Raw genomic sequence first — 16,493 nt, 5'->3', positions numbered from 1 at the left:
ATATATATATATATATATATATATATATATATATATATATATATATATATATATATATATATATATTATATATATAGTATTAATGTGTAACAGTTATACATATGTCGACTTGTATATGTTGATTCACAAACTACAGTACATTACAATGTACTGTACATATGTACACAAAGTGACTGTCCCATTTGTGGTCAGTACTGTTGAATGCCTATAGTATAAGGTGTAATCTAAAGACCATGAAACATGTATACAGCTCAGATGGCTTAGTGGGAAGTCCCATGACTATGGTGTGCATGCTTTATAAATATATTATACTCCAGAATAAGGCTCATTTAAGCAGTTGTAAGCATGTTTAAAAGTGTTTGTGCGACATTAAAGCAGCAGTTAAACAAACTTTAAAACTTATAACCTGTGCGCGCAAACACGGCCACATCTGCTAACTACTCAGGATATATACATTTCAGTGAAGTAACATCTCACTATGTGCTTACATAACATTACATTCTCTCTTGACTTTACCCTCCAGCACACATGGGTATATATGGGTGTTTCAAATGTTTATTATACTGAAGAATACTACCTAGATATGCAAGCTGTGGTTAAGGTATACTTTTTAACATGAAAAACATCTCCGACTTTATTGGGATTTGAACCAGGAATGCACAAATACTATGCAAATGCTGTAACCATTACACAATTGACATTAACGTTGCTTCTGCCTATTTCCTATTTAGATTATTTATATGTGTAAGCTAGGCTAAGCAAAGGGTGAAGGTGCCCAAACCCACTGAGTTTCACTTACTCTTGAAATAAAAACATAACAAATGAAATGATAGACTATAAATTAAATTCCTAACTACATTAGGCATAGCACCTCACCTGACACACTTCATGAGAAACCTTGATGTGTGAATGGGTAACAGAATATACACCCCTGGGATCATGTGTCCCAGAACCATACAGCCAGGGGGTGGGGGAGCCCCTCCAGTTTTATAGCTGCAAGACCTGTTGGGGAAATTGAATGGTGTTGATGTTTCACGTTAACATGCCCTCTTTAGATCACTAAGTGCCCCTATCACCCTCCCCCACCCCAGTCTTCAACAGCTTCCGGCAACTCTACCTGGAATCACTTCATTGGTTATGCTTGACAGAGGCTCAGTTACTTCATCAATGGTGCGAAGAAAGCCAACACACTGTAGCTATGCTTCTAAATGCCCTTGGGCAGATAGCCTACTACCTATCTGTGAACCTCCAAAATGCAGGCCTTCACAGACAAAATATGTTAATTAACAGAGATTTCAGATCACAATATACAGTGAAATATCACCATGTAGTCAGAAAACAGTTAAGTACAGCAGGAACATACAGAACACTGATAAGTAATCACTCCAAAAGCCTATCTTGGAAGCTAGAAGACTTGTATAAGTTTAAGGCTTTCTATTGCTTACCAGTAGGTTACCTAAAGGAAAGATGAGAAACAAGCACAGATGGGAAACATGCATGCAACAATACCATACTGGCTTGCATGTGTCAACCTTAGGCTTTGGAATACTGGCCAAGGCTATTGGTGCCCCAATGGTGCCTTTTTTAGGCAAGTCTCAAAGGTGATTCCCACCTCCGTAAACAGCACAATAGCGAAATCATTGAAGGTTATGCTACTCAATGCCAGGAGTTGTAACCACAACATGCACGCACTCACAGCACTCCTCCGTATGGACATCATCATCTGTATAGTAACTGAGACCTGTTTTAAGGCTCCTGAGAGCACACCAGCACTGATGGACTACAACCCATACCACACATTTCGGTCACAGAACATGGACTGACACAGACATGGAGGGGGTGTATCCATATTCATCAGGGATCCTACACCTCCAGGTTAGTGGGGCAGCATGATATCTCTGAGATCATCCATGTGCAGCTAACCACAGCCACAACTGCAATGCAAACTGTGATCTGCTACAGATCACCCTCCATGACCCAGGACCACTACTCCTCCTACCTGGAGATAGTGGAAAACATGACAGTCCTACCGAACACCCTGGTATTGGTCAATGTCAACTACCCTACCATTAACTGGGAAACTTACTTGAGTACTCACTTCCAGGTCCAGCGCTTCCTGAAATTTATCACCTCATATGCCCTGTGTCAAATGGTAGGTTCATAGGTTCATACTAGGCTATCTGCCCTAGGGCATTTATAAGCCTAGCCAGAATGTGTTTGGCTTTCGCCACCCATTTTAAATTTATTTTGCTATGCCCTTTTTTGAGGTTAGTATACTGTGCCTCTGTCTAACAGTGACACAGAAGTGATACCCGGGGTAAACCTACGATCTCCCATCCACTCATCAAGATTCCTCTTGAAGAGAGTCAATGAGGGACTCTGCCTAACCTGGACTGGGATTTTATTCCAGAGTGAAGGGAGCCTCTGGGTTATGAATCTGTCCCTCCAGCATGTCCTATTTATTTCAGTGCTGAGGTTCAAGTCTCTCGAGTGCGTAGCTCGATGGGATTTGGATTTTCTGAGGTGCAGCATGTCCATTAATTCCGGGTTGGACATGGCTTTATACGTCAGGCACAGATCGCCTCTGAACAGGCGGCATGCCACTGAGTAGAGCTGGAGTTTCTTTAACTGGGCAGCATATGGCATCTGTTTGAGCACTTTGATCCTCTTGGTGAGGTACTTTTGGGGTCTTTCCAGTTGCTGCAGGTGTCTGGTAAGGTACATCCCAAAAGGGGCATTGTACTCACTATGGGCCTGATGAGGGATGAGTAAAGAGGCACGATGACCTCCCCTGATCTAGATGTGAATCCCTTCATGATTAGGTGGGCTATATAAAATGTTTTTCTAACCACTTTGGCCACGTGGTTGTCAAATGAGAGATTGCTATCAACTTGAATCCCCAGGTCCCTAATTACTTCTTCTGTACTTAATGGATTACCACCTATGTGGTAATTTGTGGGCACTTTGTTTTTGCCAAAGGGGATGACTATACACTTTTTGGCATTTAGCTTGAGGCCATGGCTCTGGCACCAGTTGTCTGTTTCTATGAGGCCCTTTTGGAGGATGCTTGTGTCGGCTGGAGAGTCGATTATGGCGCCCAGTTTGCAGTCATCTGCGAACTTGGTCAGCCACAGTCCTTCCATGTTGGCCTGTACCTCCGAGAAATATATACCGAACAAGAGAGGTCCCAGGACTGAGCCTTGTGGGACACCACTTGTAACTGGTTTGGAGTCTGACATGGCTCCAGAAATTCTACCCATGTGGGTTCTGTCCTTGAGCCAGTTTGCAATCCATCTAGTGACATAGGGGTTTATATTTAAGCTGGTGAGCTCATCTATAATGCCCGAGTGGGTATTGTATCAAGGCTTTTGCGAGGTCCAGGTAGGCTGTGTGGACCACCTTCCTCGTCAATGGCCTTGGTGACTGTTTCAAAGAAATCAACCAGGTTTAAGAGGCAGGATCTGCCCTTAACAAAGCCGAACTGGGTAGGATCCAGTGTTTGTAGTTCCCCAATATCTTTATTTATGAGGTCCATGATGATCCTTTCCATAGCTTTGCAGACCAAGCTAGTCAGGCTTATGGGGCGATAGTTTCCAGGATCCGTTGAGGCACCACCTTTATGGAGAGGGACCACTGTTGCTGTACGCCACTCTTTGGGCACATATCCTGTAGTGAGGCTGAGATTGAACAGTGGTTTTATGTTTGGGTTTAGCTCTTCTTGGAGTTCATGTAGGAAGCAGCCCGGGACACCATCTGGTCCCATTGATGCTGTGTTTTTTGCTTTGCAGAGGGCGGCTCTTACCTGAGCATCTGAGATATCAGGGGGGCAGCACTCTGCTGGGATAAATATTCGCTCTTTTGGTGGGGAGGGGGGGAGAAGTTTGCGCTGAACCTGTCAGCTAGGATGTTGGCAATGTCTGTGGGTTTGGTGTATTTTTTGTCATTTTGGACTAATTCTGAGCATATCTGGGAATTACCACCCAGGTTCCTAACATAACTAAAGAAAGCCTTGTGATTATCCTTAGTGTCCTGTGCAATTTTTCTCTCGAAGCTGGCCTTAGACAATTTTATGTGTGCCCGTAGTTTTTTGCTAATACTGATCAGTGATGCCTTCCTTTTTTGGGATTTTGCTCTATCATTTAGTAGCTTCCTCCTTCTATTGTATAGTTTGTTTATGGCTGGGGTCCACCAGACAGGACATCTGCCTTTGGAGGACTGGGTCTTGGTTTTATTTGGGATCGCATGATCCATGCATTCCTGAAGGTGTTCATAGAATGCGTTTATAAAGGATTCTGCGGTCTGGGCCGTATTTTCCACAGGCCGGGGGCTTTGAAGGATTCCACCTCAGTTTTGAGGAGTGTGAAATTTGCTTTAGAGAAGTTTTTCACTGTGGTTTTCTGGGCAGGGGGTGGGGTCGGGATGTGAATATCCAGTGAGATTAGTTTATGGTCTGATCTTACCAGTGAGGGATACACTTCTGGTCTGGAGCATAGAGTCCCCATGTTGGTGATGATCAGGTCCAGTATGTTTTCCCCTCTTGTGGGATGGTAACAAGTTGTTCCATAGCATTTGAGTTTATAAATTCTAGGAACCTTTGGGCTAGGGTGTTGGAGCTAGAGTAATGCTCCCAGTCTATGTTTGGGTAGTTGAAGTCGCCCAATATAATGGTGTTTGGAGAGACCTTCATATTTTCCAGTGTTCTCAGGAAGGCCGAGTGGGGTTCCTGGGTTTGGGAGGGTGGTCTGTAGCAGGCTATAAACTGGAAGGCAGTTTTACCCACTGTTAGTTGCACATGGATAGTCTCTGATGCTTGTGCTTTGCCACCAACCTGGAGGTGTGGGTATCTTTGATGAATATCGATACTCCCTCCTTTTGTGGTTCGGGTCCAAGTTTTGGGGTCAAAAGCATGGTATGAGGTATAACCTGGTAGTGCTGGGGTGCTCTCGGGAGCCCTGAACCAGGTTTCTGTTACTGCACAGATATCGATGTTCTCCATGCTAAGGAGAGTTTCGAAAAGTGCATCTTGAGGTTTAGACTTCTGGCGTTGAGTAGCATTACTCTTAGTTTCTTATCCCTTGTGATACCTATGGAGGTGGGTTTGTCTTTTGAGCCTTGCCTAAAAAGGCACTATGGGGGTAGCAAGAGCCTTTTGCCAATATCCGAAGCCCAGGGTGACAGGTGCAAGCCGTCCCTAGCGAAGCATCGTGGCTTGTCGAGCATATCATCCCAAGCTGACAGGCATTGGATCCCCTTTGAATGACACCAGTACTTAAGCCAATTGTTGAAATTGATCATCTTGTCTTCATATTGTGGCATCATTCTTGGTGAGGGTAAGATGCTACTCAAGGTCAGGGTCATACCGCCTGGGCTACATGCTCAGAGAGCTCCTTTATGTCTCTTTTCATGTAGTCCAGGGAGGTACGTCTCAGGTCATTCACACCAGCATGGACAATGACTGAGTCATATTTTACTTGCCTTGGAGTGACCTGAGTGCTTGTGTTATGTGGCGGATCCTAGCGCCCGACAGGCTGCTCACCGTGACCCTCTCCTTGTTCAGCCTGGTGAGCGGGACATCAGTGTGCCTGACGATAGAGTCACCTATTACAAGTGTATCAGGTGTGTTGTTTAGTCTTAAGGGCTGTGACTGTTTGGCACACTGGCTTTGTGAGATATGTGTTGCACGTGTTTTGTTTTGGGGTAGCGGCTGCTTGGGTGTCTGCTTTGGAGGTCTCTGCTGCTTTGGCAGATTTTTATTTAGAGCCTCCGAGTATGTTTTTGTGTGATTATGTGTTTGGTTTGCTGTCATGGTAGGTCTATGTGAGACTGGAATTGTAGTGAGTGTGGTTTCTTTCTCCTCCTGACTGGTTATGCCAGTACTAAGTTGAGAGAGCTTAGCCTCCAGTTTGGCTATATGGTTGCATCTCTCACATGTGTTGGAATTTGTTGGGAGGAGGAGAGGGTTGTCTGTGTACATGAGGCAGTTGTAACATTGCCTCAAGATTCCCAGATTCACCAGCTGGACCAGAGAGGAGATTGACAACTGACCTTTGGACATGCTAGAATAAAATTGGGAATTCCTTAATAATTGAAAACCAGGGCCAGTGGGGAGTGAGGGTGTAGTGCTTTTATTTTTAGTGCTGACTTATATAATTGCTGTAGTGAGCAAGTGCCAGGTAACTTAAGTGCAATGTGTTACAGGTAACTTAAATGCAAAAATGACAAACAGTAACTTTCTTTCAAGTGAAACAAGGAAATAAGTACAGTAAGCAATGCAGATATCACTAGTGATCCACAGAAGCACTGAGAAGCCACGTATTAGGTGGAATTAGCGTTCCAGGGAAATAACAAGCAAACAAACAACAAGCATATAAACAAAGCTAGATTCAGCAGGCCTGGATCTAGTCTATGCTACAGCAAACAAGGTGTACCAATTTCAGTAAGATACAGTTCAAATATTCAGGCACTATAAACCTTTAACCAGGAATTCCCAGCTCAGAAGGGCAGAGTCCAGCCTCTTCTCCTACAAGAGTGCAGACCACAAACCTTCTTAATGTAAAATAACTGGCCTGAAGCCCAAGTGCTTAAACCAGAACTAATACACTTTAAGAATAACAGACACTGGGCTCTCAATCAGCAGTTCCCAACTTAGAAGGATGAAAGCTACCTGTCCTGCCACCACAGTGCATGCCACAAACCTCCCTAATGTAAAACAACTGGTCTGAAGCCCAAGTGCTTAATCCAAAAGACTTAGAATGATAGCTACACTTTAATCAAGTTACTACCAAGCAGTAATAAATACAATTGAATACTTTAGAGAATGCCTGGATTAGTGCTCAAGTTACACAAACAAAGCTAGATCCAGCAGGCCTGAATCCAGTCTATGCCACAGCAAACAAGGCGCACCAACTTCAGTAAGAAGCAGTTCAGATATGCATGCACTATAAGCCTTCAACCAGAAATTCCCAGCTCAGAAGGGCAGAGTCCAGCCTCTCCTCCCACAAGAGTGCAGACCACGAACCCTCTTAATGTAAAATAACTGGCCTGAAAGCCCAAGTGCTTAAACCAGAATTAATACACTTTTAGAATAACAGACACTGAGCCCTCAATCAGCAGTTCCCAACCTAGAAGGATGTAAGCTACCTGTTCTGCCACTACAGTGCAGACCACAAACCCTCTCAGTGCAAAACAGCTGGTCCGAAGCCCAAGTGTTTAAACCAAAAGGCTTAGAATGAGTTACACCAAGCAGTAATAAATACAATTGAGTACTTTTAAGATGATGCAAAAGTAAAAAAGTAGGTAGAAACACAAGTACAGTAAAAGCAGATGAATTTTTTTTTTTTTTTTTTTTTTCTGAACAAGTGCTGAGATCAAAGAAACAGATTTGAGTGCTGAAACTAGAAAAATGGCTAGTTATAAGAAAAAAAATACTAAGCTAGAAGGCTTCCCTCCAACACAGAAGGGCTTGGGGGCTCAGAAGCCTACAAATAGTCTATACCACTTAACAGGAAAGGCAGGAAACAAGCTTAATTGTTTTTTTGTTTTTTTTTTCTGTTTCCCAGATGCTCTCTTTGTACACAGTAGGAGTGCCTGAAATCAGAATATGATCTCACTGCACTCAGTTGAGTGAGCAAATGAGATGGGCTCAGAAGGAGTATCCAAACATAAATTTACAAGAGGTAAACTCCCTAATGAGAGGTGGAAACATACTAGAAGTGGTAATCACCAACATGGGTGACAGGTGCACCACAGCAGAGGTAAACCAGTCACTGGTTAGATCTGACCATGGACTATTCACTGATGATTTCCACACTCAACCATCTCCCCCACCCAAGGAAACCACAGTGAATACCTTTCCTACAGCTAAATTCACACTACTAAAGACAGAGGTGGGAGGTTTCACAGCTCCCACGCTAAGGGAAAACACTGCTCAAGATACAGAAAGATTTACAAATGCACTCTATAAGCACCTACAAGGATGTAGGGATCGTGCCATTACTGGTAAACCAAGACTCGCTCCTCCTAGACAAGGACATCAGTCTGGTGGACCCCTGCAATAAACAGGCTATACAACAGAAGTAGGACAGTAGTCCAGAAAAGCAGCAAAACCCAAGAAAGGCAGACATTTGTGACCAGTATTAGTAAGAAACATGCTCCCTCATGAAATCATCCAAGGCTAACATCAACAGGAAAATAGGCAGGGATTCGAAAGATAACCACAAAGCCTTTTTTGGCTATGTCAGGGATCTAAGTGGTAACACACAGATTTTCACTGTGCCGGTGCAATATAGCACAAAATATACTGATCCTACTGATATTGCCAACATCCTTGCAGATACATTCAGTACAAACTTCACCCAACTAAAGAGCCCACAACAATACCTGGAAAGTACAGTATCCCAGACATCAGAGACACACAGGTGGAAATGGCCCTCTCAGATAGCAAAACATAGCATCAGTGGAGGCAGATGGTGTCCCAGACTACATCTTGCAAACACTACAAGGCAAACTAACCACCCACCTAATTAAGCTTTTCAACCTCAGCCTCTACAGAGGCTACATGCCCATACAATGGCACATAGCAACGGTTATTCCACTCCACCAAGGTGGAAACACACCTGACCATGGTAACTACCACCCCATAAGTCTGACTAGCCTGGTCTGCAAAGCTATGGAGCTCATCCTCAAGGCACTCATTGACAAAGACATTGGTAACCTCCAAACACTTGACCCAACCCAGGTCAGCATGGTTGAGTGCAGATTATGCCTACTGAACTTGTTTGACATCTTACAGACAGTCACCAAGACATTAGATGAGGGGAGAGGTGGTTCACACATACTACCTGGACCTCACCAAGGCTTTTGACACCATTCCCCACTCAGGTATTATTGATAACCTCACCAGCCTGTACATAAACCCATACATCACAGGATGGGTTGCCAACAGGCTTACACACAAAACCCACATGGTGACTAGCAGCCTCTAGATCCAACTCTTAACCAGTCACAACTGGTGTCCTCCACACCACCTTCAGTCCTGGGTCCCCTACTGTTTAGCATATACTTCTCAGAGGTACAGGCAAACACAGGTGGACTATGGCAGACCATGTTTGGCAATGACTGCAAACTGGGAGCCATAATTGACAGTCCAGCTGACACAGACATCCTTCAAGAGGTCTCACAGAGACCGACACAGGGTGTCAAAGTCATGGACTCCAGCTAAGTGCCACAAACTGCATGGTCATTCCATTTTGGAAAAACTAAACACCCACATATTACCACATAAGTGGCAGCCACTTTAATACTAATGAGGTAATAGGGTATCTGGGGACTAAGGTTGATAGTGATCTCTCCTTTGACAATCATATCTCCAAAGTAGTTAGGACATCCTTCTATGTAGGCCATCTGATTACTAAAGGGTTCCCATCTAGACATACTGAGGTTATAGTGCCCCTTTACTCAGGACTCATCAGTCCCATCATAGAGTATAATAACCCATTTGGGATGTACCTCAGAAGACACTTCCGACAGCTGGAAGGTCCTTGAACATACCTCATTAAGAGGATTATTGGCCTCAAACATATGTCCTATACAGCCAGACTGAATAAACTCCTGCTTTACTCAGTGGCATCTTGTTTACTCAGAGATGATCTCTGCTGACCATGTCCAACTCAGGCTTAATGGATATGCTCCACCTATGGGAATCCATGTCACAGTGAGCCACACACTGTAGTGAGCTAAACCTTGCCACAACAATAACTAAAAGATGCTGGAGGAACAGATTCCTGTCACAGAAACTTCCCATGCTTTGGAACTACATCCCTAATTACATTATACAGAGCTCCTCACTAACACTCTTCAAGAGAAATCTTGAATAGTGGATGGGGAATAGTAAATACACCCCAGGGATCCCGCCATTGGCTCTGCTCCACAGAGGGACAGTTAATTAATTAATGGGATGGCAAAAGCTGACACATTTTGGCTAGGCTTATGAATGCCCTCAGGCAGTTAGCCAAGTACCTACCTATGAATCTATGAATCTATACATACAGTATCAGCACATGCTGATAGCTTAATTTACTGTTCAGGTGTTGACTTACCTTGTGACAATAGCAGTTGTGTGTGCAATAGTTGAGGGCTGCCTATGTTGGATGCACACAGTAGACTGCCTATACATGACAATTTACAGGTAGTCTTGTGTGTGTGCCATCCATTTTTATTATGTGTGCAGGTGGAGAAAGGTGTCAGTCCCTAGGTGCCTACACTGTCAGTGTGTGTGCTATACGTTCCTTCCTTGCCAAGGCATTGGCATACTGGGCATGCCTCCGTCTGCCTACTGGGGCTGGCTCAGGGTGTTCGTGGTCTGAGTACCTCTGTGCCTGTGGGGCCCTTGGCAATGGAGGTGGGCTGTGAGAGCCTTCACCATTCTGTCCCTGCTGCAGCTGTTTCTGGAGGATCATATTGTGTAGCATGGCACATACTATGAAGATGTGGGCACACGTGCCTGGAGAGTACGGCAAGGCGCCATCAGATATGTCCAAGCAACAGAACCGTGATTTAAGCATCTCAAACACATGCTCTATGATGATTCTGATTTCTGCGTGTGCCTCATTATGATGTTCTTGTATGGGTGTTTGTGCATTTCTGATTGGAGTCATCATCCATGGTTCCAGTGCATAGCCAGCATCCCCCACCAGGTGGCCATATGGGATTTCCCCCCTGGCAAATACCTGATACAGCTGTGAGGCATGCCAGATGTGGGAGTCATGATAGCATCCAGGGCTGCCAGCGCACACATCCATGATAATGCCCTGGGCATTGCACATGACCTGGCAGTTGATGGAAGGGTATCCCTTGTGGTTTTTGTAGCACCTACCCTGCTCACCGGTTGGTGACTTGATTTGTATGTGCATGCAGTCTATTGCACCCAGTACCTCTGGGTATTCTGCCACATGGTGGAAGAGACGCATATTGCTGGCCAACTCCTCCTGTGTTTGGGGGAAGTATATGTGCTCATTGGCATGTGGTAACATGGCATCCAGGAACTGGTGAAGTACCCTGGATGCTGATGCCTGTGAGATCCCCATGATATTTCCAGTTGGCCTTTGAAAGATACCTGTAGCTAGTATTCTCAGGCTTAAACATACCTTCGTATCCACTGGGATGGGTTCCCCTCTGTTTGTTCTGGCTCTGAGGCATGGCTGGCCCAGCTCCACAAGTTGCTGTAGGGTGTCCCTGTCCTCCCTGTAAAGCTCTACTATCTCCAGATCATGTAGCCCCTGGTTAGGTTACCCTGGGTCTGAACACTCTTCTCCTCCTCTGGTGTCTGGGGTGGTTGTGAGCATCATCCTCCACACCACCTTCAGTCTCCAACACATGCTGGTGGATCAAAGCTATGGCAGCCCCTGACATGTACATATTAAAAGTTCCCTGTCTGTATACACCAATGGTGCAGAGTGTATGGGAATACACAAATGTGTGTGAGGTGCTTTCACACTTCATAATATTTTTCTATGGATGCTGCTGATGTCATTGGGTGTGTATGAACAATTCCATCTGCAGGGTATCTTAATTTTGGGTTTTATAGTGAGTACTGCAAGTGTGGGGCCTTTAGTGTGGAGTCATGCTTGCCTGCCTTGATTAATCTGTTGCCCTTTAATTCACTTTTATACCAGGATCCCCTCCCATTATCAGGCATGCCTCCACCTGCCGTCTTTCTTGTTTTGTACTTTCCCTACCCAGTCATGTGTTGCAAATTGTGTCTTGTAGCTGATATAATGCAAATCTGCTTTGTTCTGCTGTGACACTTTACTGTTTTCTTTACAGTACAGCCCTCCCCTTTCCTGTTCTGCAGGTAGCTGCTTGCAGCCTAGTTAGCTGTTGTCAATGGCCCACTGTAGGTTCCTAGGTGTTAATTAGTCATTTGTACTCCAATTTCCCTGCTGCAGCATTTCCTTATTTTGTTCCTATATCTTTCCTGGTTCAGCTCCAGTGCGCGCAGCACAAACCCATTTACCGAGTTTAAGCATGTTTTAATCTCCGTTCACATGCATACTCAGTTACCTTGTGTGCTCTCAGCTAAGCAAAGCTATAGCCAGTTCAACACACCCCTTTCCTGCAGCTTTGCTTAGCTACGGGAAAACTGGTTTAGCAATGCTCCAATCCGCTTACAGCAAAGGTGACACATCCCTCTCTTGATGTCATTTCTATCAAAAGGGCACACCTCAGTGTTATCACGCTATGCTGTGAGGTGCATCCTTACACCAGCGGGGAATCTGTGATTCACTATTACTCCTCTCATTTGCATGGCATTGCCTACTAATTACTAGCAACTGTGCAAAACACTGTCACAGCCCCTTAGCAACCCTTGCACCATGGTGTGGTATAACATGTCTGCCATTGACTATTATGGGGAAATCATGATATGTGTTACATTGCAGTTTTATTCTATATTTTTCTATTTTCTTTGCGATTCGGTTTGCATGCCGCTGTCCTGCTCTTAATATTTGCGATAGTGCAAAAAATTAAATTAAATGTTCTTTTTATATTTTGTACATTTTTTTATGCCAATGGCTATATATTTAGCCATTGGCATATATTAACAATATAATACATGTGTTTGGCCGGCTGTCATGGCTCTGATTTTATGTTTGTAAAAATGTAAACCGTTTTTTTACGGTTTACATTTCTGCATGCTTACACTATGCCTGCACCACTTCCTGGATCACTAAATACCTTCATTTGCATGCTACACTGCTGCAAATGGGGTAATTAGCATACAAAGGCCGGGAGCTGTGCGGGCGTAGCGTACGCAGGTAGTGCACTTGGAAACAGCTTGTACCTGGATCTCTCGCCAGCCATATTCGGTGTTGGAATGCCAATGCTACGCCTGCACCTGGGGCACGCTTCATGAATCCCGGGGACTGTGTTTACTGTGACTTATAAAATTTGGTTTAAGACCTAGAACCTAAAGGATACTATCACTATAAAAATAGTGTATGCTGAATAGTTTGCCATTTATACCTCTTTCATAACCCCTGTGGTTCTAGAAATATGAACATTTGATTGAAATATGAGGACATAATTTGATCTTTCAAAAGGCTCAGGCTCTGCCCTTTGGAAGTTACAGTGCAAACTTCCTGAGCTCCATTGGAGGGAATGAGTTAATACAGCTTGTAGCGAATGCCGTTATAGTTGCCGTTGCCCATTATCCATTATTTTTAAAAGAATTCCTAGATTACAGCAGTGCTAAGGAGACACTTCATATAATTACTGTACAAGCTTTGGTGGAAGTACCACATGAATGTTTCAATTGCAGTTTTGATGTTTGTACACTTAACGTTAGTTTGCCATTCAAGAAAGACAGGAATAATCAACAAATGCATTGCTTACTAGTATATGCACTCTGATATCTCTTAAGCCTGGATTTATGTACACTATCTGTAAGGGTGCTCTTCTCAGATCTGAACATATTCCAGAATATTTTCCCAACATATTTGCTAGGAACAATTTACTGACTATGTTTTATTGAAAGCTGGTGGCTGGAATGGTTTAGATGTTACAAAAAGATGATCTATACTAAAAGTTTCATTTTAAGTTTGCTATAATTATTGAATGAAATGGTTGCTTGTGCATATGATTATGTGCCCGTTGCAATCCAAGCAGTATTAATGCATTGGATGTATGTCTCAACATGCCATGGTACTTATAATGTACTATTGCTGTATTATTTTAATATGAGAATGTCAAAACTATTCACTTAAAGGTTAATGTATGTGTAGAGGACTCAGTCTTTATTTAATACTTCTTCCTGCTCCTGCTTGAATACTGAATATAATTGTATTGTCAGAATCTAGTCCCACTAAGACAGTGTGATATAATTTCATTTGATCAGACAAACTCTTGCTTCCAGATAAGAATAATTTAATCACTCTGCACTAGTGGTCTGTGCTTTTCACAATGCAGAAGTAATGGGATTTATCCATAAGAGAAGTTATGATGCCACCTGATCAATTAATGAAAGAACAGCTGGGTCAACTTTTAAAGCTAATAATACTGTACTGTTCTTTGTAGCCTCCAACTGTTTGCAGTTCTGGTCATTAAACAGTGATCATCACATTGGATAGAGTAAAAGAGTGCTTCCTGAAAAAAAAAAACATTGTTTTTCATTAGTTATTGCATGTGTTTCTTATTATACATGAAGCATGTTTCTCATAAAATGTAAATATCATTTATTGTACTATAAAATACCTTTAATAGCCAATAATTATTTCAAGATTAAATGCCTTAACATTTCCTGCATACTTAATGAATAACAACGATTAGTTGTTGTCTCTCGAATGACAATATAGGACATTTGATTATTAATAATGAAATACATATTCTGTTAGCCATGTGGGACACAAATCTCTAACATGTTATACTACAACACACATAATGAAAAGAATCTGATTAAAATCCATCCATTGGATGGATATTCATAAGGTGTCAAGGGGTTGTTTATTCAATAAAACCTGTGTGTTCCAAAGGATAAGATATTAATCCTTCAGAATGCAATACAAAATTAACTTTAAAAGGTTCAAACTATTTTTATGACCATGTGTTTGGCAACAGGATTCACTATTATACAAAAGCAATATGTTTCCTTGAAATTTTGTACAGCTGGAATAATTTGCTGCTGCTGATGCTAAAAAATTCAGTTAATCTTTATATACTAATCATAAGACAAAACTGATTAATATTTTATTTACAGCTGCACAGTCACACAATATGTTGTGCTATCATATCCCTGCTTTGCTATGCTGTTTTTTTTACCACTATAGTACTCAATGAATGTATTCTTTATAAGAAGTATAATATCAGATCTTTGGCAAATGTTCACAGTGATAACAACCTTGGCTCACATTCTGATGGTAGTTTTTAGCCCTTATATTTTGCATACAAATAATCCAGACATGGGCCAAATAAGGATATGTTGGGATATTTAAATGCTTCCCCATAATCATGAGGGGCAGGAGGTTATGCCAGGGATGAATTTGCAGTTGCCCATTTATTCATCCAAGTTATGTTTGAATAAAGTAAGAGGGGTATTTTGCTTAAGCTGATTGGTAGACAGTTCCAAAGAAGAGCTACATTTTGTGATACATAACTATCCCTTCAACATTTTCTTTTTATTTTACAAAAGAGATTAAGATCTCTTGAGCAGGTGTTTATTACATCACTGGACTTGCAAATGTGTAATAAACCTGACAGAATAGGGTCTTTTGAAGCTCTATACATATTACAGGGGTCATCTCTCAGTAGCCTGTATGATCATGAGAAGAGAGACAAGGTTATGAGATCTTTCTTTCTCCATTGCTTGTTTTCAATAGCACTGATGTACTGTGTAAGTATGGGAATGTAAGTCTCACACACATGAGCAGTACATCAACAAATGTGGTAGAATGAGGAAACAATGCAGAGAAACACTATGGCACAGTCATACAAAGACATTATTTAAGAAAGGTTAGTGATTACTTTCTTAAATAATGTCATTGTATAATAGCAGTAACTAACTCATTGGTGTGGGTATATGGCTGGCTTTCACTCAGGCTTCGCCCTTGTGATCAAACCACAACTGTGGATGAATCCTCATACCCACACACATTCATTGCTTATTGCTTAATTAACTATGTTTAACTTTCTGAGATGCTTTGCACTATACTGTATATCATGGGGATTTTTCTGTGTTAGGTAGCAGCTTATTACCTAAAATCTAACTTGCTTAAGTAAAAAAATAAAAGTGGTTAATGAAATGAACTGTATATTTATGGGTCACGATAACACACATGAGTTAGAACAACAAAATATTCAGACAACACTATGATGATATATGGTTATGACTTTCATCTGTGTTTCTGTTTTTAGTGCACACTGATGTCGGCATGGTGATATTGAAGATTTTAGGGAGTTTGTGCACTGTTCTAGAGGTCTCTAGTTTTACTGCAGTTATAGTAGTATGCCATAATGTGTAACTCAGTGGTACTAGACTGCAGGACAGCAAAATACTGACAGATGTGACACTAATTACAAATGTTATTTCTGTTGCAGTTCAGTGACTTTCCAAGACCTCGCTTTGTATACATATTCTATCACTTATACTTTGTCAGTGTGGATAAAATATATTACTGAAACTGTTCATAGGCTATTACCTCAAAGTTAGTTCTTTTCAAAATAGGTTTAAGCTTCTGTGATAAGCATTGACCATAGTCTTTGTCTCTGGCTTTTCCTCATCAGCTTCATTTCTTATATTACCATTTCATTTAATTCTATTTCATTTCATTATATATACACAAACATCACAAGAGATAATACTCTTAAGTGACAGCAAAAAATAAAAGTGACAGTAATAAAAATGAGAAATAGATTTCACATAATAACTTAAAAGGAAACTTAAAGACCATTCACTCAGGGCTGTGACACAGACATCATATGAAGATTTTGGTATTGTAAAGCTC

This window comes from Protopterus annectens, chromosome 3.part0 (genome assembly GCF_019279795.1).
Source record: "Protopterus annectens isolate FY-2018-M chromosome 3.part0, PAN1.0, whole genome shotgun sequence".
Classification (NCBI taxonomy): Eukaryota; Metazoa; Chordata; order Ceratodontiformes; family Protopteridae; genus Protopterus; species Protopterus annectens.
Note: the sequence above shows the minus strand (reverse complement) of the source record.